This window comes from Molossus molossus, unplaced genomic scaffold (assembly GCF_014108415.1).
Source record: "Molossus molossus isolate mMolMol1 unplaced genomic scaffold, mMolMol1.p scaffold_m16_p_20, whole genome shotgun sequence".
Lineage (NCBI taxonomy): Eukaryota > Metazoa > Chordata > Mammalia > Chiroptera > Molossidae > Molossus > Molossus molossus.
In genome coordinates, this window is record NW_023425356.1 from 30,884,341 (window position 1) to 30,911,389 (window position 27,049).

Sequence of the window (27,049 nt, forward strand, 5' to 3'; positions counted from 1 at the left end):
ACAATGTAGTTTTCAGTACAAGTCTTTCACCTCCTTAATTTATCCTTGGGTAGTTTATACTTTTCGTTGCAGTTGTAAATGGGATTATTTTCTTCATTTCTCTTTCTGATAGTTTATTGTTGTTAGTTTATAGAAATGCAACAGATTTTTGTATATTGATTTTGTATCCTGCAACTTGACTGTATTCATTTATTATTTTCTATACATTTTTTGGTGGAATCTTTAGGGTTTTCTATATATTAAATAATGTTATCCACAAATAGTGACAGTTTTATTTTTTTCTTTCTAATTTGGATGCCATTTATTTCTTTTTCTTGCTTAATTACTCTGGCTAGGACTTCCAGTATTGTGTTGAATGAAAGTGGTGAGAGTCAGCATCCTTGTCTTTTTCCTAATCTTAGAGAAAATGTTTTCAGTTTTCTACTGTTGATTATGATGCTAGCTGTGGGTTTTTTATACATGGTCTTTATTATGTTGAGGTACTTTTCTTCTATACCCATTTATTGAGATTTTTTATCATAAATGGACGCTTTATCTTGTCACATGCTTTTTCTACATCAATTAAGATGATCATGTGATTTTATCTTTCATTTTGTTAATGTGGTGACTCATGTTGTTTGATTTGTGGATGTTGAACCATTCTGGCATCCTGGGAATGAATCTCAGTTGACTGTGGTATCTGATCCTTTTAATGTATTATATTCAATTTGCTAGTATTTTGTTGAGGATGTTTTGCATCTGTGTTCATCCGAGAAACTGGTCTGTAATTTTGTTTTCTTGTGATGTCCTTGCCTGGTTTTGGTATCAGGATAATGGTGGCTTCATAAAATGAGTTAGCAAGCATTCCCTTCTGTTTGGTAGAATTCACCAGTGAAGTCATTTGGCCCTGGACTTTTGGGATTTGGGAGAGGTTTTTGATTACTGGTTCAATTCTTACTAGTGATCAGTCTGTTGAGTTTTTCTAATTCTTCATGATTCAGTCTAGGAAAGTTCTATGCTTCTAAGAATTTGTCCATTACTTCTATATTGTCTAATTTGGTGGCATAGAGCCGTTCACAGTATTCTTTTATAATCCTTTGTATTTCTGTGGTATCCATTGTAACTTCTCCCTTTTCATTTCTGGTTTCATTTATTTGAGTCTTTTCTCTTTCTTCCTTAGTGAGTCTAGCTAAATGTTTATCAAATTTGTTTATCTTTTCAAAGGACCAGCGCTTCATTTTATTTTTTCTATTGTTTTATTTTCTACTCATTTATTTCCACCCTGATTTTTATTATTTCCTTTTTACCACTGACTTAGGGCTCTGTTTGTTCTTCTTTTTCTAGTTCTTTAATGTATAATGTTAGGTTGTTTATTTGAGATGTGTGTGTGTGTGTGTGTGTGTGTGTGTGTGTTTGTTGAGATAGGCCTGTATTGCGAGTTTTCCAGCTTTCTTCTTGTAGTTGATTTCTAATTTCACCTCATTGTGGTTGGAATGGTGCTTGTTATGATTTTAATCTTCTTAACTTTATTGAGACTTGTTTTGTGTCCCAGCATATGCTTTATCCTTGAGAATGTTCCATGTGCACTCGAGAAGAATGTGTATTCTCCCTTTGGGATGGAAAGTTCTGTATATCTATCTATTAAGTCCATCTGGTATACTGTGTCATTTAAGGCTGATGTTTCCTTGTTGACTTTTTGTCTGGATGCCCTATCCACTGGTGTAAGTGGGGTGTTAAAGTTTCCTACTATTATTGTGTTGCTGTCTATTTCTCCTTTTAGATCTGTTCATAATTGCTTTACATAATTTGGTACTCATAAATTGGATGCATATATATTAATAAATGTTATGTTTTCTTGATTAATTGTCCCCTTTGTCGTTATAAAATGTTCATAATTGTCTCTTATTATCTTTTTTGTCTTGAATTCAATTTTGTCTGACATAAGTATGGCTATACCCACTTTTTTTCTGGATATTATTTGCTTGGGAGTATCATCTTCCATCCCTTCACTTTGAGCCTGTGTTCATCTTTGGAGCCGAAGATGAGCTCCTTTAGGCAACATATAGTTGGTCTTGTTTGTTTTTAAGGTTTTTTATTGATTTTTAGAGAGAGAGAGGAAGGCAGAGGGAGATGGAGAGAGCAAGAGAGAAACATCGATGAGCAAGTGGAACATGGATTGGCTTCCTCCTGCTTGCCCTCTACCAGGAATCAAGCCCATGTTCCCTGACCAGGAATCGAACTAGCAACCTTTCAGTGCACGGGACGATGCCAACCAACTGAGCCACACCAGCCAGGGCTGGTCTTGTTTTTAATCCATCTAGCTGCTCTGTGCCTTTTGATTTACGAGTTCAGTCCATTTACACTTAGGGTGATTATTGATATGTAATGACTTACTACAGTCATTTTATCTTTTGTTTTCTGATTGCTCTGTATCCCAGTGTTTGTTTCTCTCGTGGTATGTCTGCTATTTTAGTTTGTCATGAACACCTGGAAGAAGAGTTGTCATTAACAAAACTGGGAAAAGCTGTGTGTAGGAGGAAGCAGGCGACAGTAGGAGCTGAGTTTTAGACTCTGAGACACCTGTTAGAAGTACAGTCAGAGATGCCAAGTGGTCATTTGGAGATATATGGGTGTGAAGTTCAGAGGAAAGGTCTGAGCTAAAGATGTAAAATTGGGAGTTTTCGGCACATAGATGGTACTTAATGCTGTGAAACTAGATGAGATCGAGGCAGAGAGCACAAGTAGAGAAAAGAAGAAATTCTAGGACCGGGGGTAACAGCGGAGATTGAGAAGGAACAGCAGCCCAGCCGGTGTGGCTTAGTGGTTGAGCATCAACCCATGCATCAAGAGGTCACCGGTTCGATTCCCGGTCAGTGCCTAGTGTGTGGGCCCAATCTCCAGTGGGGGGCATGCAGCAGGTGGCGAATTGATGTTCTCTCTCATCTATGTTTCTGTCTGTCTCTCCCTTCCCTTCCTCTGTCTCTCAAATCAATAACGGAGAAGGGACAGCAAAAGGGAAGAGAACTAAGAGATTGTGCTGTTCCGGATGCCAGGTGAAGGAAGTGTTTGCAGGAGGGTGGAATGATCACTGTGTTAGATCCAGAAAGATGAGAACCAGGAATTTATTTACACTGTTGAGGTGACCTTGATAGACCAGTGTTGGTTGAGGGGTGTGTGTGTGTGTGTGTGTGTGTGTGTGTGTGTGTGTTGAGGGGTGGGGATTCTTGACTAGAATGAGTTTAAAAGAGATTTGTAGAAGAGAAATTGGAGGACATAAGTGTGGACAGACCTTGTAAGGAGTTTTCTTATAAAGGGGAGAGTGGGGGCAAGGGAAGGCTCCTTAGGTTGGGGTAAATCACAGCAGGTTTGTAAGCTGGTGGCGAAGGTCCAGTAAACAGAGAAAACTTGATGGAGCCAGAGGAAGAGGCTTGCTGGAGCATTGTCGCGGAGCAGGTGGGAAGGAACGGGGTCTAGAGCACAGACAGTCAGCCACAGGAGCAGGAGAGAGGGTGGAGCATTTGAGTACAGACACGGCGAGGTGGTAAATGGGGTGGTGATGCCCGTGGACATTTCTCTTTTGTTTCTTCTATTTTCCTTCAAAGAAGCAACATGACCATCAACTGAGAGCAAAAGGATGGGGAACACCAGTTTCTTTAAAAAATAAAGTATAACGGAAAAAAGAGAGATGGAATTTATAGATTAAAAGAGATATAATACACATATCAACTAATGTGTGGACTTTCTTTGGATTCTGATTCAAATAGTTCTAAAAATTACGTTTGTGAGACCCATGGAAATTTGGACACCAAATAGAAATTTGATAACAATTACTGTTAATTTTGGAGGTGTGATGTCATTGAGGTTACGTTTTATAAAGGAGCCACTGTCTTTTGGAGAGAGATGCTGAAATATCTATGGATGAAGTTAATACAATGGTAGGGGTTTGCTTCAAATAATGCAGTGGACGGTAAGGGGATGTGGGGGCCAGGGGAAGATGATGGGTGATGGGGCTTGGGTCAGTTGATGTTGGGGACTGTTGATGTTGGCTGATGTACACATGGGGATTCATTATGCTTTTTTCCCCCTTCATAATAAAAAGTAAAACAAAGGGAAAAAGAAGGGGAAGGAGATGTTGGGGGTTTAGGAGAAAGGGGAAGATATGAATTGCACCTGGGAGAGCAGCTGAGGGGGAGATGCATTGATTGTCAGGTATTAAGGGGTCACTTGAGATTTGGGAGCACTAGTGTAAATGGAGGCCATGTCCAGCTACCGGGGTGCAAGCACGGAGGAGGTGGAGAGTTGAATTTAACCGGAGCTGTGGGTTTAACCAACCAGGTATGAGGTAGCCCTAGATGGCAGTGATTTTCTCCTGTTTTTATTTTAGAATATATCTACTAAAACATTTGCTGGAATTTTAATGGAGGCGGCATTCAACTAGTGTATCAATTTGGGGAGAATTTGCGTATTTACTGTGTTAAGTCTTCCAATTCACAAACACTATTTCTCTCCAGTTATTTACATCTTTGATTTCTTTCTTTTTTTTTTTATCATCCTCACCCAAGGACATTTTTTCCATTTTTTGTTCAGGTAGAGTGGGAGGGAGAGAGAGGAACAGAGAGAGAGAGAAACATCGATGTGAAAGGGACACATCGAGTGGTTGCCACCTGCACGACCAACCAGGGCCGGGGACAAACTGCAACCGATGTACGTGCCCTTAGCGGGAACTGAACCCGGGTCTCTACGGACCGCAGGCCGATGCTCTAACCGCTGAGCCAAACCGGCCAGGGCTCTTTGATTTCTTTCATCAGTGTTGCATAGTTTTCAGCATGCAAGTCCTGTACATGTTTTGCTGTAGTTTTTAAAATGTATCTATGTATGCATAGACTGACTCATAACAGTGTCTGGCCGGGAGAGGGGCTGAGTGGGACTGGGAAGCATGGGACAGGATTTGGGGGGGATTTACTTACCTATATGTTTACTGTATACTCTTCTGTATCTTTTTTTGTTTTAATCCTCACCCGAGGATGTTTTTCTCCATTTATCTTCAGGCAGAGTGGGAGGGGGAGAGAGACAGAGAGAAACATTGACATGAGACATATCAATTGGTTGCCTCCCACATGACCCCGACCAGGGCCAGCGACCAAACTGCAACCGAGGAACATGCCCTTAACTGGAATTGAACCCGTGACTCTGGTCTGCAGGCCAACACTCTAACCACTGAACCAAACCAGCCAGGACAGCTGTCTTTTGTATCTTTTGAGTTTCATATCATGTGACGGGATTAACTCTCAAAAGAGCAAGTAGAATAATTTTTTTTTTAGCTATAATAAATATTTATTGAACAAGTTACTTTTATCACTAGTATGATTTTTTTTATTGTACAAAATATTATTTGGAATTCTGAAGTCTACATATTAAAAGTGTTACTTTAAAAAAAGATACATAGAGATTTAAGAATAGAGTTATTATCCTTTGATCCTGTAAGGGGAAGTCTTGGCAGCTTTTTGTGGTTTCAGACGGCTCCTTTTTACATGACTATTATAAAAATTAGAGCCTACTTATACATAAATTACTCTTTAAAGAATGTAACTACATTGAGTTTATGGGATTATGGATGATTTCTCAATACACGTTTTATACTTTTTATGGTTTCTACAATGAGGTTGTGCCCTCGTAATCTACCATCTTTCCAACTAAATTCTGATTTTAATTTGGATGAATTGATGAATTTATTTTAAATAGAGGTGCAATGAAATTGTAAACCTTTAAGTTGAACATAGTTTCTCTTGTGAAATTGTTTGGTTGGTCCAGCTAGTAGATGACATCACTGGTGCCTCAGCCAGTGGGCAACACAGCCGACCCTCAGCCTTGAGGAGTGTGGGGCTGTCAGGCCACCGAAGATTCTGTGCAGGGATGCAACCTGCAGAGAACTTGGCGTCTTGGAGACATGAAACTCACCAGTCCAACAAAGTAGACCATTAATAGGTGCTTTTTAGCTTCTTTTTGGTATGTGCAGAGAGTTAATTTCCTCTACTTTTATTTTATTTTTATTTATTTTTAAAATTTTATTTTTGTTACAGATGTTTCTCCTTTTTTACCCCATTGACATCCTCCTCCCCATCCCCCACCACCACCACCACCGCCCCATCCCCGGCTTTGTTGTCCATGTCCCTTGGTTATGCATACATGCATATAAGCTCTGTGGTTTATCTCTTCCCTCCCCCCACCACCCCCCTTTCCTGAGGGTTGTCAGTCTGTACCCTACTTCCATGTTTCTGGGTCTACCCTATTCCTCAGACTGTTATATTCATTATATTCCACACATAAGTGAGATCATGTGGTATTTGTCTTTTTCTGCTTGGCTTGTTTCACTTAGGATAATACTTTCCAGGTCCCTCCATGTCGTCTCAAAGGATAAGAGATCTTTCTTTCTTACAGCTGCATAGTACTCCACTGTGTATATGTACCGCAGCTTTTTTATCCATTCGAAGTAGAATAATTTTTAAATGCTTAAGTAAGAACCCTGAGAGAGCCCTGGCCAGTTTGGCTCAGCAGTTAGAGCGTCAGCCTACGGTCCAGAGGGACCCGGGTTCGGTTCCCGCTAAGGGCATGGACCTCGGTTGCAGTTTGTCCCCGGCCCTGGTTGGGTCGTGCGGGAGGCAGCCACTTGATGTGTCCCTTTCATGTTGATGTTTCTGTCTCTCTCTTCCTCTCTCTCCCTCCCTCTCTGTCTGAATAAAAAAATGGAAAAACGTCCTTGGGTGAGGATGGAAGGAAGGAAGGAAGGAAGGAAGGAAGGAAGGAAGGAAGGAAGGAAGGAAGGAAGGAAGGAAGGAGGGAAGGAGGGAAGGAAGGACTGAGAGAGAGAGAAAGAGAGAGAGAGAATGAGTCATTTCTTTGAGTCTGTTCCCTGAGCACAGACTGAATATCCAGGTCCAGAAGCACAGGACTCAAGACCCAGGAGTTTAATTTTGGACTTCTTCAGAGATATGCACTGATAAAATCAAAGAATTTCACAGAGAAGAAGTGAGAGAGACTCCCCAGCCCCACTTTTATTCTGTGGCAGAGGGAAAAACAATCTGAGAATAAACTCACTGAGAAGAAATCTGTAAATACTCCCCAGGCAGACATTAAGATGTGAACGCCGAGCCCTGGCTGGCGTGGCTCAGCGGTTAGAGTGTCGGCCCATACACCAGAGGGTCGCAGGTTCCATTCCCGCTCAAGGACATGAACCTGGGTTGCAGGTTTGGTCCAGGTCTTGGTCGAGGTGCATATGGGAGGCAACCAACTGGTGTGTCTCTTTCACATCCACGTTTCTCACTCTCTCTTTTTCTCACCTCTTCCCCACTCCTTTCCACTCTCTCTAAAAAATAAAAAATCAATGGAAAAAATATCCTCAGGTGAGGATTAACAAAACAAAACAAAAGATATGAGCACCGAGAGAACAGTTTGGGAGCTGGAGAGCAACCCAGACACTCCTTCTGGTCATCAGCCTGAAACACTGCGCCTCCCTTTAGACCCTGGTGAGTGCCTTCCCCTGCCCACTGCCTGTCCCTCCAGCCCAGCCTCATTCAGAGGCACTCGGTAGGTGTCTGGAATCTAGAGGCAGTGCCCAGGGTGCCCAGCAAGCTGGCCCTGGAGCCCACCCATCTGGGACTGAGGGCCGCTCTTCTTGTAGCCTTGGGGATATCAGGTATCTTTCTTGATCCCTGTTTCTCCCCAGAGCATCAGATATCCTTCCTGGAACCTTCCTGCCCTGGGTCAGGTGGAGAGTGTGTACCCTGGGTTCAAAGTCTCGCTTGTCATTTCACCTATAAAAATTGGTGGTGATTATAATCCCGCTTATCTGTATGGGCCCTCTTTCTATCTGTCTTTCTGTCTATCTTAAATCATAGCTCCCATTTGATCCTCACAGCGATCCCAAAGGACAAATGTGATCCCCAATTTTCAAACGACAGTAAAATGTATGTACAAAGAATTGTTTTCCAAGTACTTTTCCATACATCACCATCCCCAGTACTATCATATCGGCAGGGAAAGTTTTACTAACCCAGATACACAAACGAGAACACTGAAGAGGCAGCTGTGAACTAGCTGGGCTCTGGAGATAAGAACATGTGGGATTGACTCCTGACTCAGTGGATTCTTTCCACCTATTTTTCTCTGCTGTCAACTGGGGACAATAATCTCAATATCTTTTATCATCATACTGGATTGTTTTTCAGATTAAATGACTGTGCGAGAATTAGCATTCTAATGATTTCAAAACAGTTTGCAAATGTTTTACCAAAGAGGAGAGAATAATACAGTGAACCCAATGTACCCATGACTCTCTTCAACAATTGTTGGTCCGAGGCCAATCTTGTCTCAGCTGTACCCACTCCTTTTTGTTCTTTATTCAGCAGTTTTCAGAATAATGAAGAATTTCCCTAACATCCCCAAAAGGTGATTTATGAGTTATTTGGAGTTTTAAAAAAATATTATTAGGGATTTGTAAGATTTAAGCACATTTGTTCTGCCTCATTATGTTGCAGTTGGGATCGTCACTGATGCTCGGCTTGACCAGGGAAGCCTTCTGGCTGGCTTCTGAGTCCTCTCCGCATGACTGTCGGAGTCTTGAACACTGTGTTTGCTTTTTGGGGTGTGACAGGATGTTCTAGGTTCATCTGTACATTTGCTGCACCAAACACTTCTCCAAGGAAGCCTGATTTCTTTGTGGGGGATGGTAATTAGAGTTCGAAATCTGATTGGTAGGTGAGCAGAGCTAGGGAGTGTGTGTGTGTGTGTGTGTGTGTGCGCGCGCGCGCGCGTGTGTGTGTGTGTGTGTGTGTGTATGTGTAAGATAAAACATCTGATACTTCCAGTTCACAATCAGGTCTGCAGAATTTGTGCCTGATCTCACCAATCTTACATGTGTACCTCCTTTCAACAAGAAATTCTTGTTTCTCAGCAACATCAATATTATTACTCATTTGATTTATCCCAAAATCACATACAGAAGTCTCAGATAACAATAATACCATAGTATCATCAATAGATTATTGAAAACAGTTTAGGATTGGGGAGAGGGGGCAGTTCTTTTTATTCTTATCCTATTTCCCTCTAAGGATATACAGTCCACTTACTGTGCTGTAATTTCTCTATGTGTAATTGTGCCAACTGTTGCCGGAGGAGAGCGTGTCTCGTCTCCCTTGGTTGCATGTGGGAGTGGGCTTCTTGGGGTACTGCTGGAATAAGTATTTGTGTCCCTCCCCCTTTCTTCCACTCCATCTAGAAATCAATGGAAAAGTATCTTTGGGTGAGGATCAAAAAATTTTTTTTTAATAAAAATATTAATTTTGTTATATAATTATGTCGAATATTTACATATTCCAAAGCAAATCCCCAAACAAGGTATATTCAAAGTCCAGCTTCTCTCCCTCTCCCCCCCACCTCATTCCTCCCCATCCCTGTAGGCCTTTGAAATTTTATTGTATGCTTTATCTTTTATTGTCTTTTTAAAAAGTAAGCAAAGACATATATATGATTTGTTATTCTTCCCTCTTCTTACACAAATGTTAGCATATTAAACACACTTTTTCCTCTTTTTTTTTTTTTACTTAACAATAATCCTGGAGATCACAACATAGGCATAGAGGATATATTTCAAATAGATTCTTAGAACAGGGATTTCTGGGTCAAAGAGTAAGCGCATACTTATTTTGATTCCTCTCTACGAAGCAATTTTACCATTGCTTGCCGATACATTTGAATGTTAAAGTAAATAATTAAATGTAGTATGTAAGCTCTACTGAGAAAGGTTAACTAATTGCCCAGGAGGACTGGAGCTGGGACTTGAACCTGAAGAATCCCTCACAAAAGGCCCAGTGGTGGGACCACCCTCCTCTACCTTCTTCCTATTTCACAGATCAGGAATCTGAGACACATGATATAACAAGGTAGAACTTAAAATCCGTGTCCCCTGCCACTAAAATGAGATCTCCTTTCAGTGTATTATCGATTCATTTATGGCGAACTCTCTTTGATTATCTGTAGATGGGGAAGAAAAACCATAATCTTCTAAGTAAGTTAAGAAAATTAATGCGATAATTACGGGTAAATGCTCCCTTGGGTGTAGGAAAGATTCTTCGAGATATGCCTTAATTCCTTTAGGTGAATAGGGAATCAGCAATTAGATTATGGAGTCAGGGCACTAAGAACGATCTTATGGGTGAGAGAGACAACCCCTCCTCCCGAGTCTAACATGTGTAGGCGCCTTGCAGAACCTGTCCTGTTTCTGTGGAGTGCTTTGAACTTCTTGAAACAAAGATGCAGTTATGCTGTGCAGAATCTTCCGAATAAGTAGGGACCAAGATGTCATTTCCCAGTGGATGGACAAGCGGCAAACCACAAAGTCTGTTCTTTTTCTTCCTAGAGTGACCCTGGGGTCTTCTTTGTGTTTGCTTTGCGACGTTGATTGACGTATGTGCAGTTTGGGACCCTGGAGGTCTCCTTCCCGCTGCAGACTGGGAGGGAGCCTTCTCTGGTGTTGCAAGAAGGAGGCTGAATGAGGCAGAGACGGTGAGTGGATCTTGGGCCTGGGGCTCGTCCCGGAGGGGTAGAGGTGGGGGGGGGACTTCTTGGCTCTTGTTCCTTCTCTTTGATGAGAGGAGGTTCTTTGCTTGGCCCCAAGAATCTTCTGAGGGGACATGTTCTTTCCCCCCGAGGCGGCCCCAGAGCCAGACCTCGAGGCTCTCCTAAGCAAGGACGCTGGCATTGGGAGACTGTTTGCCCTTTTTTCGCCAGCAGATGCTGTCAGCTGCCTTCCCTAGGCTTGGCATTGTTACAACTGTCCACCTTAATGGAAAACTCTGGAAACAGCTTTGTTTGTGACCTGCATCCCCCTTTAGCCTGGCTCCCGCAACCCGGGAGCCTCCTGAGTGACAGCCCTGGCATATGGGGAACAGTCTGAGGACCCTCCTCTGGGCGGGGCATTGGGCCCTGGCAGATGGACAGCTGTCCAGGGAGCAGTAAGCGGCCGAGGCCGACATCACTGTGTCCAGGGTTTGCATTGTTTCATCTGGGTTAGAATGTCCTGCTGCTCCCAGAATCTCCTGCTTTAGTCTCAGGCCAGGGGAGGCCATGCAAGAAGTGAAGGCTCTGATTTTAACCGAGTAAGTGACAGTGGATCCCGCACTAGTGGCCTGGAGGCTGCAGGCTGGGGGAGTCAACCTGGGGGCCCAAACAGAGCTGGATTTCCTTATTCTTGAGTTTGGGCCTCACTGCAGTTTGTCTTTCTTGCTCCGGCTCCCCTTCCAGATGTCTTCTGTTCTCCCAGAAAGAGTTGGAGATGGGGCTGGGACGGTGCAGGGAGGAGGTCGAAAGATGGGAGCAGAAATGCTGATGGTGTGGATTTGGGATCTGGACAAAATCCAACTCGACTCACTTTGTGACCACAGGAAAGTTGCTCATTGCTGGAGGCCTGAGATTTCTGGTTTATACAGTTGGTTAACAAGGAACATCTTGTTGTGAAGATTAAGTTAAAGATTAAACACCTAAAGAGCCCTGCACAGTGCCTGGCATATAGCAGATGTCCAGTAAATGAAAGTGTTTTTCATTCCAGCAGCAGCTCAGATACACTTGTCTATCAAGATAGTTCCCATGGGGGCCCCGTGAGGGCCACAGTTTGCTCAGAACAGTGTCAGGCTTTGGGAACCACCTGGGAAACCCATCTGACCACAGGGCTTTTTCACCCGATCAGTGTTATGAATAATGAGCTTGAATGTACTGACTGATGCGGTGGGGAGGGGCCTCATTCTTTTGTTTTACTGTATTTGGAGAACTCGGATTGCAAAAGTGCCAGACCAGTTATTGTAGTGGGCATGTAAAGTGCCCTACCAGTTATTCTAGTGGGCATGTAAACATGTGAAACAGCGTGAGGACAGATCTTCCGGTGTGTGACAGAACTGGGGTTAGTCCAGCTTTGTGTCCCCTGCCCCTCTCTTGGCACTTTTCATGTACTCTCCCTGCTTTCTATTCCTGTGCCCCCCGAAACCCCTCCAGAGCCCTCCCTGGGCATAAACACTCGGATTTCCGAACTGGATCTCTGCCGGAGGAATCCGGGAGCCCCCCCCCCCTCCGACGGAGCAACCTCACAAAGCTGCTCCTCTCCTGCACCTCTGGACATTTCCATCTAATCAGCGAGCCCTAAGATTGGTTCAGCGCGCGACTTCTACAGCGTGTCGTTTACATTCACTGTGCCGTCTCATCTTTGCAACAGCTCTGTGTTGGGAGCAAGGCTGGTGTCATTCCCACTAGACTGATGAATAAACTGAGGCTCAAAAAGCTGTTTCTCCAAGGGTCACAAAATTAACTGGCCACAGGGGCCACGCTAGAACTTAGACGCCATGAGTTGTAGACTGTGTTCCTTGCTGTGACACCACACTGCCTCCTCGGGTCTGAGGCACCCACACATCCTGGGAGGTCAAAGGACTGGCAGACACAGAAAGTCTAAACAAGAAAAAAGAATGCAGCGAATACGCAAGAGCGGGGACATACAGCTTTTGAGGGAACAGTACGTTCTGAGAGAAGGGGAGCTGATCCAGGTTTCTTGGGAGGATGCTAATCATCATCATTATAATAATCAACATTTGGGGTACTCTCCATGCACCAGACACTGTGTACTGTACTCTGTGTATATTTCCTGGTGACAGAAACACAGAAAGACCAAGGAACATGCCCAGAGCTCCATACCTGAGCAAGTACAGCACCTGAATTCAAATTCCATAGCCCACCCTGGGACCTGCTCAGCCAACCATTTGTGTTTCGGCTGCAGTGTATTTTCAAGCAGCTTGTTCCAAGTCTCCCTGCAAACTGCATAACTTTCTGAGCAAGCCTCCGGGAAGCTCCAGGTGGGAATCTGATTTTGCCCCTTCATTTAGGAAGCCTCAGAAAAGCAAGCCCGCGGCTTAGACGTCCTCCTTCCCTGTTGCTCTTTCCCTTTTGTTTGGAGGCCACCGCCATCTGGAGCTGCCCCAGGCATCTGCTCAGGAGCGCCCTCCTCCCACTCCCCACACCCCAGCTCCAGAGAAAACCTTCCCACACTCAGGCTAATCTCTCCCTCCCTTTCTCCCCGCACCCAGTGCTTCAGCTCCTGGTCCTCACTGGGCTGGACAGCTGCCCTCTCTCTGACGCGCGGCAGAGAAACCACCTCGCTTCCCCAGGCCTTCAATTTCCAAATGGATCCATTTGGTTAATTGCACTCACACGCCTAAGCCCCCACTGCCTGTTGGTGAGGATGTGGGCCTCTTCCCTCCAGAAACATTACAATAGGCCACCACGGGCAACCGGGCTCCGGACACACAGCTGTGTGCTGGCTGGGGGAGAGCCCTTGGAGTTGCATTAAGAATGGCCTGTGCTGCTTCCCACCCCCTGCCCAGGACCATTCCAGGCCCCCGAGACAGCACCCATGCTTGGCCACCTTTTCTGTGAGCACCAAGATCTGCAGGACTAGGTGAGGGGACGTGAGTTGCAGCAGTGAAATCTGTTCCCCTTAATAGCTGGTGTTATCACCTCATTTCTGCTGAAGTGATGCCACGTTTTCGGCCTCTCCTGCTGCCCTGCTAAACCCGTCTTTTTACTGGAGGCTGAGCTGTTGGGTTTGGGACAGCATGTCACCCTCTGAGTTTCAGTTTCTCGAGGGGACCACAGACTATAGCAAAGGGAGGCCCTTCTGCACGCTGCTGTCTACGCTTACTCAGGGCATGCGGCACAGAGCTGTCCTCTGCACGGAGCCCACAGTGTCTGGTGGAAGGATCGCGGCTGCCAGCACTTTGCACCAGACTCCTAGACAAGCGGTGCCTCTTGTGATGCAGGAAGCAGCCTTCCCTGTCTGTTCTGCCTCCCCTCCTCCGGGCTCCTGTATTTTCACATCTCCAGCCGGGAGCAGCCTGCCAGGATGGCAGTTGGACCAGACTGCTGTCTGTGTTGGATGTAAATGCAGAGGACTGGAGGGAGGAGAGGAAGGACAGAAGCGACTGCCTCCTGCTGCCTAAGTCCTTGCTCCTCCTGCCTCCTTATCCCGTCAGAATGGAATTTTGTAAATGCAACTGGGGATATGCTATCCTGGGAATATCCAGCCAGACCAGTGTTGCCAGCGGGATAGAAGTTACCTCTGCAGAACTGACCCGGCTTCTCTCTAGGGCCACCTGCAGGCAGGTGCAGCTGATGTCATAGATCGCGGGCATTGGTGGAAGAAGCTGGCATGAATGGGGGGCAGTCTTCAGGAGTGTGAAGGGCGTCGGTTAGGGAGACCCTGGCAGAGGCTGGAGAGCAAGGAGAGGAGCCCAGAGCTGCTTTGGCTCGTCTGGGATCTTGAGGGGCCTCCCTGTCTATCTGGTGCCTGAGCACATAACCATATGTCGGCTCTGAGAGTGAATGATGACTCCTTGGTCCCAGAGCCCGCACATGGTTGTTTGCACAGGCCTTGTGCATTCTGTAGATCTACCAAGTAGACCTGTCGATTTGAAAGCCGAGCTTGTGCAAAGCCATTTAGCAAAGCGGCAAGGACCAGTAGTCTTTGAATGCCAGGCTTGTGTCAGCTCTTGGCTTAGATGCTATACATATACGTTAGCCCATTCATTTAAAGTGAATTAACTAAACACACACACACACACACTAAAATGAATTAACTCAAATTATTGCGTTTAATTAAAAATCGTTACAACAACCTTGTAAGTGTATCTGTCCCACTCAGAGCAGAGCACGGAGGCTCTGAGAGTCAGTTGATGGCTGGAGACCCCACAGCAGGTCAAAAGGACTGAGGTGGGACTGAAACGGGGGTGTGGCTCCAAGCGCATGCCCTCTCCGTGTGCCAGCAGGATTGTCCTGGAGCTGCATCTCTGGATCAGTGTCTGGTGTGTGTCCCCTGGGCGGTGTGGTTCCCAGCTAGTTAGTTGTCCACCTCTATTAAGCCCAGCCCAGTTCTGCTGAAAGACACAGAAAAAAAAAAGTAGAAGACGCTCACCTTAAAGAAGCTCATGTTCTGTTTAAGGGGTGAAGAGCATCTCCCCCCACCCCCAAACTTCTCCTGTAGTCTTGCCCCTCAGTTTTTTTTTTTTCCTGCTTTAGCTCAGTGTATGGTTTTCAAATGGCTTTAAGAACCTTAGTCTGTTGAGACCAGGCTTGGAATCCCACAGAGAGAGGTTGGGGTAAGCACTTAACATGAGTGACATGGTGAGCAGAGGGACAGTGGCCTAGACTCTAAGTGGACATCGTTCAGCGAGCCTGAACTGTGGGTCAGTGCCTGGGGGGAGGAAGCTGCGTAGGAAGGGAAGGTGGCTGGGGGTTCGCACAGGTTCTCTAGGAAGGCCAGCTCCTGACCACCGACGGCGGGGGCAGGCTGTTCCTGCCGTGCATTCCGAAATGTGTAGTTTGTGACTGACTCAGGGGGCATACAAGAACGTAGCCCTGGGTCTTTTTTAAAAAAAAAAATCAATATTCAATATATTAAAGTTATAAACCCCAAAACCATTTTATTTAAACTGACCCATTTTTCAGTTCTCTTCATAAATCTCATCAATGTTAACAATCATTGGCTTGATTCCAGGAATAAACTTAGTCCATAAATTCCTTTGAACATTTGAAACTGCACAGATATATGTAATCATTCCCTTCCCCTCTTATCTGAGCAGGTTTATAGCACGCAGAGGGGATGGGCCAGTGGTTCTCGGCCGCTGCCTGCCTCCAGTTGCCTGGGCCTTGCTCAGGCTCCTCTCTCTTCCACTTGGGGATGTGTGTCCCCACCCTTTTCTTTTTACTTTGTTTCTTTTCTTTTCCTTTTTTAGTTTTCAGTTACACTTGAGATCCCCCCCCCCCCCATTCTTGATGAACGTCAGGCCCCCGTGCCCTTGGAAGCCGTGAGCCGCTCTGTGGTGCACCCCTTGGATCATGTCCCGCTCGAATTTGGGGTGTTCGTGGTGGCTGTGCTTTGGCTTGTCGTGGTCTTGGTCCCTGTGGCTCTTGCTGAGGCCATGACCACGGGGTCGCGCAGAGCTACGGCTCCTGCTCTTGAATGGTTGCCGTGCGGAAGGATTTCGGAAGGAAGGATTTCGCTTTCTTTTTCAAAATATTACAATTTTGTAACCAAGTCTTCCAAATCCTAATGTAACTCTTTTTTCTTGTTAATATTTTAAACAGTAGCTTTATTGAGGTATAATTCACATACCATATACTTCATTTATTTAAAGTGTGCAACTTGCCCTGGCCGGTTTGGCTCAGCGGTTAGAGCATCGACCTGCGGTCCTGAGAGACCCGGGTTCGGTTCCGCTAAGGGCACGTACCTCAGTTGCGGTTTGTCCCCAGCCCTGGTCGGTCGTGCGGGTGGCAGCCACTTGATGTGTCCCTTCACATCGATGTTTCTCTCTCTCTCTCTGTTCCTCTCTCTCCCTCCCACTCTACCTGAACAAAAAAATGGGAAGATGTCCTCGGGTGAGGATAAAAAATAAATAAATAAATAAAGTGTGCAACTTGCCCTGGCCAGTTTGGCTCAGCAGTTGGAGCATTGGCCTGCGCACCAGAGAGTCCCGGGTTCCTGCTAGGAGCAAGTGCCAAAAAATAATAATAATAACAAAATAAAATAAAAAGTAAATAAAGTGTGCAACTCAATGTTTTTAGCATCTTCACAGAGTTGGGCACTACAATTATTTTTAGAATGTATTCTTTACCTTCCCCCCTCAAAAAACCCATACCCATCAGCAGGTACCTCCCTTCCCCCACTGGTCTTCCTCCAGCCCTAGGCAATCACTAATCTACTTTCCAACTGGACAGATTTTCCTGTTCTTCACATTTCGTATAAATGGAATCATCCAATGAGGGATCTTTTGGGTCTGGCTTCTTTCACTTAATACAATGTTTTCAAGGTTCATCCATGTTGTAGCAGGTGTCAGTATTTCACTCTTTTTATGGCGAATACTACAGATATACCACATTTTATTCATCCATTCATCAGTTGATGAACATTGGGGTTGCTTCCACATTTTGGCTGTTACCAGTTTTGCTGCTATGAACACTCATGTACAGGTTTCCACGTGGACGTGTGGTTTTAGTTCTCTTGGGTACACTCGCAGGAGTGGAACTGTTGGGCCACATGGTAACTCGGTGCGTCACCTTTTGAGGACTCCTCAGTCTTGTATACTAAATCCAAGTCTTCTGCCTTCAGTCTCCACTGTCTCCCCCACAGGGGTCTTCCTTCGGACCCTCCCCAAGTCTTGGGCTCCACCTTGGAGGCCTGTCATTTCCCTCTGCAGCTCCTCTGAGCGGTTTCCCTGTGATGACAGGTCCTGGGGAGACAGCTGCTGCTATCTCGGGGCTTTTCCACCCCCGCGAGGAGGGGCGGGGGCTTCACAGCCCTCTCCAGCTGTGAAGACACATGTGTCTAATGGCTGTGAAACTTTCTCCCTGGGGGTAGAAGACAGAAGACGGGGAGCCCAGACAGTGAGAAGCTGGCTTCTTGAGTTGTGGAGAGCTGGGGCCCCTCTTTTCCAGAGGGGGCAGAATTCCTCCGAAAGGGGCTATTTCTGACTCTTCCTCTTGGGCCAGCTTTCCTGATGTCAGCTTGGTTTTCACGGATGACTCCCGAGGTTGAAGCTGTCTGCATACCCATGTTAACTTCTGTTTTTGTTGTTGTTGTTGTTTTCCATTCATTACCTGCTAATTTTTATAAGGAATGAGACTGGTGAGAACTCAGTTAATCACTAGCGGGACCATCGAGTGGAGCCTGAATAATGGAAATTCACAGATATGCAGAGAATTAAGCCAGCCTCTTAGACCAGCCAATCAGCAGCTACACTGACTACACTGGAGAGTCTTTCCGTTCCATGGGTGTTTCCTAGTCCTGCCCCTCAGAGGATGAATGAATACGCAATAATAATAAGGAAATGTACAGCCCCAAAGAACCTTAGAAAGCTGGCTGATTGTAGCACCGACGATGTCTTTCCCAGTGTGCCCAGTAACTGCAGAGCCAGGCTGCACCGGGCCACCTGTGTTCTTTAAGCTTCCTTGCTATGCCAGGAGAAGATGTGCCAGGCTCCAGCTGGCCTGGGGTCAAAGAGGCTGAGTGATGCAACAACCCACTTCATGTATCAGGCTACATACACAGGATGTACATTGCAGCATTGTTGTAATGGGGAAATATAAAGAAAACAACCTAATAGTCCACTACAAGCAGACCCACACGTGCCGTTGTGAAAAAGAATGTGGTGTCTCTGCATCCAAGCTCTAGGCTACAGCAGCGAGATGCGTGTACCTGCCACCCTTAAAGTGACTGCACGTTCTCGATGGTGCAGCCTTCGTGTGGGGTCTCAGCCCGCCTGACGTCTTGAATGCCAGGGTATTCTGTGAATGTGTTGTGCCCTAGAGAGCCTGGTGTGAACTCGAGCTATTCATGGTGATCACCTTGATAGGAAGGTCTCTTCCCCTTCTTTCCTATCCCCTCCCTCCCTCGCCCCTTGCCTTCAACTTAATAGCCAAGTGGTTCAGGTTTCAACCTATAGATTTGTTCTGGGTGTTGAGCAGGAAACAGCTCTTTTCAGGCAAATCTTTAATCCTAAACCCAGGTGTTTACCTCCTCCCCAGATGGGAGTCAGGGCCACCTGATACCATTCATTGTCACACACACACACACACACACACATACCCTCCCCCGCTCACCACACACACACACACACACACACACACACTCACTCCTGGGACCCCGGTGGCATCCTTGAACTTAGATGAGATGGCAGAGGAGGAGCCAGGCCTGCCGGGGGGGCCCCTGCCCCACCACCAAGCAGATCGCTGTCACTGGTTAAACACACAGCCCCTCACTCTCTTAGATCTCTCCCCTTGACAATGAGAAGGAGCCAAGCCTGAAACACAGCCACAGAGCAGATGGAGACCACCCCCTTCCAACCCTGAGAAGGGAGGAGTGGGAAGGGGGGTGTTGCATCTATATACAAGGTTTCCTTGGCTATTGGAAAATCCCAGAAGACAACTGGTTCCACCCCACGTAGGCGAGGAAGCTGGGTCTCTCTCCTGGGCATGGGGAGAGAGCTAGAAACAGGCGGTGAGTACTTTCTTAGGCTGGCCCTTGTGCCCCAGAGATGCTTTCGTTGCCAGTGCAGTGACAGACCTTGGAAAGCAGAGGTGGGGGGACTGCACAGGCAAACACACGTTCTTAAAGATGCTGAGACACAGGTCATTTCCTGGGGGTGAAGGGGAGATTGGGGGGATGGAATTCTTGGCCAGGGAGCTGCTTGCTGCTTCTCCCCCTAGTCTGATCTTCCAGAGATCCCTCTGTCTTCCTCTTCCTTGCTTGGCGCCGTTGCTTTGAGACAGGCGATGATCATCAATAAGGGGCATTTCGAGTTTCCTAGGAAACCCACCGCCCCGGCCTTCCGATGCCTGGGAGTGGAGGGGGTGGAGGCGGCTCGGGTCCGCATCTGTTGTATAGTTCCTTCCTTGGCATGAGAGATGGAGGGAGGTGGCAGGGGTGTCAGAGGGCAGGAGGAAGGAGAATGAGAGAGGGGGGACCCCCATAGTGCCTGTGCCTGGGACAATCCCTCTTCTGAAGAACCCAGGGCAGTTCACGGAACCCCTCAGGGATGAGGGGGAGGGGAGGCTGGGACCGAGGTGGTGGCAGTTCTGGGGCTGGTGCCTGGAGCCACTGAATCCCTGCGTCCTGAGAATCTGCCTGCAGGGTGGAGAAAACGGGGTGTCCCCGACTGAGGTCAGACAGGAAATGTTGAGAGGGAGTAAAGGAAAGATTTCAGAGAAAAAAAGAGTGTCTGCTGATCCGTGACAGGGTCTGTGTCAGAGGATGTTGAATAGATATTGTAAGTTCAGGTTATTGCTGGTATTTTTATTCTTCAGGCTTATACTGTCACAACAGTTTTACCATATGTTACCAAGGGCTTATAATGTACTGATTTGCTGATGGCATAAGTACCTCCCCGCAATGGGAAGTATCTGATAAGATGGCTGTTCACTCATGCCATGAATATTTATTATACTTTCTACTACAGAGAGAGACAAGAGTGGACTCTGAGCTCAAGAAGTTCAGAGTCTGAGGCAGGAGATGGACCTTAGAACAACTGATGCCACAGGCGGAAATGAGGGCTGGAACCGAGCATGTAGGCGGGCTGGGGTCGGGGACACACAGGAAATTGCGGCCAGCTAGGGAGGGGTCGCCGCTCAGGGTCGCTGTGGATAAGGGAATTTGCACTGCAGAGAAGGAAGGGACTAACACTTCCAGCCTAAGCAAAGCAGGAGCAAAGATGGTCCAAAGGGGAGACAGCCTGTTTGGGGAGTGGTGTGAGGCTGAAACACCTGCAGATACCGCGGGAAAGAGGCTGCAGGGTTGGGAGCCAGGTCACCTGGTCACAGGGGCAGCAGCCAGCTCACAGCGCGCTCCGCGGAGACTGTGGATTTTGCATCTTAGGTCAGTCCCCCTCTGCCAGGACAAATGTGATAGAGGATGGCCACACGCAGGGCACACTGCTCTCTCTGTTCTTCAGGAAAGAAAACGGACAGTGTGTGTGATTATTACGAAGGTAACCTGAGCCACTCTGATTTATATGTGTGGATAAACCATTTGCAGCTGTTAATTGGTTTGTAGTGGGAACGAATTTCTTGGGAAATACCTTACATCTGAGCCCTGGGTTCCTGCTAAGAGGGCTGGCCGGCTCTCTGCCCCGCGTGGGTTATATCTGAGCCTCTCGGGTCTCACCGGCCAGGCTGGGAGCGCTCCTCACTGATGCGCCTGTTTCCTCCTTTGTCTTGGCCCCTCCCTCTGATTTCCAAACAGGTTGTTTCTGGGGCTGTGACAACAATAAGCCCTGCGCGCTCTGTGCTTTGTTCCTGTCCTGCAGAATGGCTGAGTTTTGTGTTGGTTCTGTTGGGCCTTCATTGTCGCTAACCCGCCCCTCCCCCCAGTGTCCTGGGGCAGTGATGTGTCAGTGTGTTCCTTAGTTGGTTCTCGTAGGGCTATTCCAGGCATTTGATAGTTTGTTCTGAGAACTAACTGCTGGCCTGTGCTGCGGAGCAGTGATCTGGCGGCGTGTCCTTGGGCGTTAATTCGGGGACGCAGCCTCGGAGGACCTGCTGTACTGTTTTGTTTTGGGCTCTGAGCATTTCAAGCGCAACCCATTCAGTTCCAAGGTTGTGCTCTCCCTGCACCCAACCACCACCAGATTTAGTCCCCCTTTCTGTATTTAAAAAAAAAAGTTTTAATTAATGTATTTATTTATTTTGGAGACAGGAAGAGAGAGATAGAAACATCGATGTGGGAGAGAAACATGGACTGGCTGCCTCCTGCACGGCCCCTACTGGGGATCCAGCCTGCAATCCAGGGGTCCTGACCGGGAATTGAACTGGGACCTCTCAATCCATGAGATACCGCTCAATCCACTGAGCCACACCAACCCGGCGCCTTTCAGTATTTTTTGTGCTAATTATGAGCATCATCCTAATTCACTTTCCCAACTTAGACGTTTTGATGCCATCCTTCTCGTTACCCACTGCCAGTCAGTCATCAGATCCTGTTGGTTCTAACCCGGAATCTATCCTCCGTCCCACGGAGGCCGGAAGACTGTTAGGCCATCCTCTGTCTCACACACACTCTCACACCCTGTGCAGAGGCCACTGTGGTCTGGAGAGGCAGTGAGAGGGGACGTGGTCACCCCTGCGTTTTGCTCCCGGAGCAAGAGGATGCTGTGGGGTAGAGAGGCCTGTGGCTAACCACAGAGCAGCCCCTGTCGGGCAGATCACAGGCCCGCTCTTGGACTTAAGTGTAACCACAATTTGGAGCAAACATAAAGGTCTGGGTACAGTGGGGGTCACTTGGGCTCGTCGAGAAGGAATCCAGTAAGCATAGTAGAAACTGACATTGGTATCATGCTTCATGCACCTGCATATTATCCATCTGATATCACAACCACCATCGGAAGCAGGCAAAACAGGAATATTTATTTTCATTTTTGAGATTTTATAAAAGGGCTTGGAGAGCAAGTAATTAAAAAAAAAAAAATGAGTAGCAGGATTGAGACCTTTACTTGGATTTTCCATTCTGTAGCTACTCCCTGCCAGGGACCGTGCCCAGTACCGGGGACACGAGAATGATCAGGGCCTGGTCTGAGCCCCAAGGATTCCACAAAGAGCGAGAAAGTTTAAGCCAGTGGTAAGCAACCTGGGTCACTTCCAGCCCACTGCCTGCTTTGTAAATAAAGTTTTATTGGAATGTATTCAGGCCCACTTATTGTCCACGGCTGCTCTCACTTTACAATGGTAAAGTTCAGTAACTGTGACAGACTCTGTATGTCTCACGAGGCCTAAAATATTTACTACCCAGACCTTTACATAGAAGGTCTCCAGCCTTGAGTCTAAGCATGTGGTTTTACCCCGTCCGCTGAGTGCCCCAGGGTAGAGGCAGGTTTAAGGCACAGCGGAGATTGACCCCCGCTCTGCTGGGGTGGGGTGGGCACAAGGGGAGCACGGGGTATTCTCCACTGAGCAGAAGGTGTCTGAACAGCAGTGTCTTGAGGACTGAGCAGGAATTAATCACATGACAAGGGGAGGAGGCCTTTTCAGGCACAGAGCATGGCCCATGGAAGGTACGGAGGTAGTAAATGGAGGGCTTGCTTAGAAAATGACCTGTCATTCAGGTAGGAAGCGTTTAGGGCTTGGGTGGGGTTGGAGCAGCCTACAGGAGCCTGATCTCCAGGAGCCATATGTGATACACCTGGGAGCTCGGATTTGATGTTAACAGACTGCTGGGTGATCATGAGGTTTTCAGCAGGACACTGGCATGACCAGATGGGGATTTGGAAAAGTCACTGTCATAGCAACATGGAGGTGGATAGGAAGGAGACCGGCGGGGAAGTTATGGCAGTAGCCGGGGCAGCACAATGCCTATCAGAGGTGAGCTGGGTGGGAGCATGGAGCGGGGAGTGGGAGCCACCGGGAAGGAGAGAGTTCAAGGGCCTCGGTGCCTGGCTATACGAAGAGGTGGGATTCCAGGGGGATTCCCTACATCTGGCTAAGTTACTTGGATGCATACCACGAACAGAGATGGGGAATAGGGATGGAGGCACAGGAGCTACAGAGGTGCTGGGAGCCTCAGGCAGAAGAGGATCCGCAGGGCGACCAGTGCAGCCATGGAGGCGGGAAGAGCCAGAGAAAAGAAGAGGCCCCAGAGTGGGGTTTCGGAGGCCGGGGAGGAAAGAGTGTTAGGACGGGTGAGGGAGTGCGACCAGCGGCAGCGCCCCCAAGAGGTCTGGAGGGTGAAAGCCGGGAACGGGGATCCGGCCTTCAGGAGGCAGTAGGAGGCCTGGTGTGGGTTGGATGAGGAGTGAATGGGAACTAAATCAGTGAGGTGGGAAGCCTGGACCGCTCTTTAAAACACAGACGTTCTCCCTGGCTGGGTACTCAGTTGGTTAGAGTATCATCCCGATAAACCAAGGTTGTGGGTTCAATCCCCAGTCAGGGCACTTACAAGAATTAACCAATGAATGCATAAATAAGTGGAACAAATTGATGTTTCTCACTCTCTCTCCCTCCACCCCGCCTCCTTCTCTCTCTCTCTCTCCAAAATCAATCAATCAATAAAAAAATTTTAAAAACCTTTCATGAGATTGAGGGGGGAAAATTCATGTATAATTAGGGAGGCTGTGGATAGAGACAATGATCTTTTTGTTTTGTTATGAGAGAAAGTTGAAGATGTTTCTCTGCTGGGGCAGAGTTTACAAATTCAGGAGAGAGCGGATAGTTGATGGTCAAGGGCGGGTCCCTGGAGGGGTGGGGCTGGACCCAGGCAGAGGTGGGCAGGCGCAGGGAGGACATGTTAGTAGAGAAAATGGAGACAGTGGGAAGCTTATGTGTTCAGCCAACATTCCAGGGGCATTTCTGATTCTGATAGCGCCGTCAGTTGCAGGTGACAGAAACCCCAACTCCAGCTGGCTTAACAACAGAGGGGATTTTTAATGTAACTGTGTGTGTAATGTAAGAGTCCACACACAGGGCTTGCACGGGAACTGCTCTAGCAGGAACTCAGTGACACGCAGGGTCAGGTCTTCCTCTGTCTCCTGTCTGCCATCCACAGTGTTGGATCAGCCTCACTGCACATGGACCCCCTTCAACCACCATCCTCTCCACTTATGGGGGTTCCTCATGGGTCTCCATGAAGTACCCTGCCTCTTCCTGGATTAGATGTATATTCCTAAATCAATAATAGAGGTGAGAGGGGATACTCATTGTCTTAAACGGATCAGAGGCCAACCCTGGAACTAGGGTAGGATCACTCTGAGAAAGACGTAGAGATGAATTCTCCAAAAAAAATCTATCTATCTATCTATCTATCTATCTATCTATCTATCTATCTAGATACACTATTATTGATTGAATTGTATCCCCCAAATTTCTGTGTTGAAGCTCTAACCCACAATGTGACCGTATTTGGATGAATCTCAAAGGTAAGAGGGGAGGGCGGGCAGAAGAGATAAACCAAAGAACTTCTGTGCATATTTGCATAACCAACAGACACAAATAGTAGTGTGGGGAAGGCAGGAGGGGGCAGGATTGAGGAGGAGGGGGTCAGTGGGGGGAAAAAGGGAGGACATCTGTAATACATTCAGCAATAAAGATAAGTTAAGAAAAGAGGTGATTAAGGTTAAATGAGGTCATAAGGGTGGAGCTAATCCCATATGACTGGTGTCCTTAGAAGACACGCGGGGTGCACTCTTCCTCACACCTGCCTTGCTTTGGCATGGTTGCCGCGGGGCGCACAAGGGTTTTCAGTTCTTGGTTTTACTACTAGAATCCTTTCTTCAAAATAAGACTTTATGCAAAACCCCAGTGTCCGAACAGGGACTGTGAAGCAGCAGTGGTGAGAAGTGGGGTGGAGGGCCCGCGTCCCCGCTGCTCCGCTCTGCCCTCCCTTGGAGAAGCCCCCGAGGCACTTCCAAGCACCCCCATGCTCCTGTGTGCCCCGTGTGAAAACCCAGCACCGAAAGGTTCTTAAGAAGTTTTCCAGCTCCGTCCTCATCACCCTGAACACTGCGTGGAACCCCAGGGGCTACTGCATTGAACGACCACTGAAATGGTGGTGACATTTCTGGGTTTGGAAGCTAAGGGTCTGGCCTCACCCCAGAGGCTACAGAGCCTCCTGAAGGGCCCCTGTTTCCACTGTCCCCACCTACATCCTGCCCTCCACGGAGCCTGCACCCAGTGACCTTTACAAACAGACCTCATCAGGTCACCACACTGCTGACAGCCCTGCTTACATATGATCAGACTCCGTACATTGGCCGTCAAAGCCCTCCGTGAGTCCGCCCTTGCCTGCCTCGCTGAGCCGCCGTGTTCCGGTCCTCCCCTGTGTCCTCCAGGCTCCAGCCACCTGGCTTCTCTCAGGTCCTTGCTTGTTCCTACCTGCTTCCTGTCGCCGGCCTCTGCATAAGCATCCATCACTGCCTGGCGTGTTTTTCTGACCCATCTTTATGGTGGCTCCTTCTTGCCACTTAGGTCTTGGTCAGATGCCACCTTCTCACAGAGGCCTTCCTTGACCATTCACTTCCCTTTATTTCATTACCCTATTGTGGTCTGTCTCCCTCCCTCCCTCCCTTCCTTCCTTCCTTCCTTCCTTCCTTCCTTCCTTCCTTCCTTCCTTCCTTCCTTCCTTCCTTCCTGTCTCTCTGTCTTTCAGCAAAATTGAGGGGAAGGTACAGAGATTTTCCATACCCTCCCGCCCCCACACATGCATAGCCGTTATCAATAGCCCCATCAAAGTGGTACATTTGTTGAATGGGTAGACCTACACAGGCACTTCGTTATCACCTGGGGACCATAGTTTACATTAGGGTCCACTCTTGGTGGTGTACATTCTATGGTTTGGACAAATGTATAATGACATGCATCCATCATTATAGTATCATACAGAAGAGTTTCACTGTATTCTGCTATTCCTTCCTCCCCCAGCCCCTGGCAACCTCTGGTCTTTTACTGTCTCTATAATTTTGCCCTTTCTAGAATGTCATACAGCTAGAATCATACTGTACGTGGCCTTTATAGATGGCCTTCTTTCATTTAGTCATATGTATTTAAGGTTCCTCCATGTCTGTCATGGCTTGGTGGCTCATTTCTTTTTAGTGCTGAATAATATTCCATTGTCTGGCTATACCACAGGTGAGTTTATCTATCATTCACCTACTGAAGGACATCTCGGTTGCTTCCAAATGTCAGTAGTGATGAATAAGGCTGCTATGAACATCTGTGCAGGTGTATGGCGTGTTCTTCATTGTACCTCTTGCTGCCTGAGTTTTTTGGTTCACTGTTTATTTCCTGTCTTCCCCAGTGGCACGCGCGCTCCATTACAGCAAAGAAATCTCTGTTGTCCCCGTGCGTGTTCTCTAGTGCCTACTGCCAGCCTGTTAAGTGAATGAATGGTGCGCTGACTGCCACCCCGAATTCCCAGGCAGGTTCTGCCCAGGGCACATAGAGCTGCCAGCTGAGCCATCATACACACCACCAGTCTCTTGTCCCCATCCCTTCCCCTGTGCCGTGAGCACCTGAGCAGCCTGCCCAGAACGGGGCTGGGGCAGTGTGGGGAGCTCCCAATGGCAACAGCTTGTGGGAGCTACGGGCCTCTCGTCCATCTGCCAGAGACAGCTTGTGGAATTAACACCCCCCCAATCTAGGGAAAGAAAGAAAGCTAGGATCCCCCCAAAGAAAACAAAAAAAGAAAAACAGAAAGGCAGGCTGTGATGGATGGATAATTATTATTATAACTTGCTGCTCTTGCTTTTATTGGTCATGGCATGTAGGTAGCCAGAACCTTCCTTCACCCCTACAAGTTCAAAGCCCACCCACCGGCAGCACTGAACACTTACTGAGACTCCACTTTGCGCCCCACGCTTCGCTACGTGCTCCCTATACGAAGTGTATACTGAGGTGTCACAGAGCCCTCTGCAACAGGCGCTGCATTGCCCGCAGCGTTCGGATGAGAAACAGACCTCCTAAGGTCCACACAAGGTCCCCACCTTGCAAGTGGGAGCAGATTCAG

The 27,049-nt window shown here is 47.4% G+C and overlaps 1 protein-coding gene across 1 annotated transcript in view; it reads left to right on the forward strand.

The window, feature by feature from the left end:
- The window catches only part of NFASC (neurofascin), a 172,282-nt gene that overhangs the window by 66,396 nt on the left and 78,837 nt on the right, over nucleotides 1-27,049 (forward strand). Inside the window, exon 2 of the mRNA XM_036272167.1 lies at nucleotides 10,394-10,539. The gene's annotated coding sequence lies outside the window, so the exon portion shown is untranslated. The remainder of the gene's footprint in view (nucleotides 1-10,393; nucleotides 10,540-27,049) is intronic.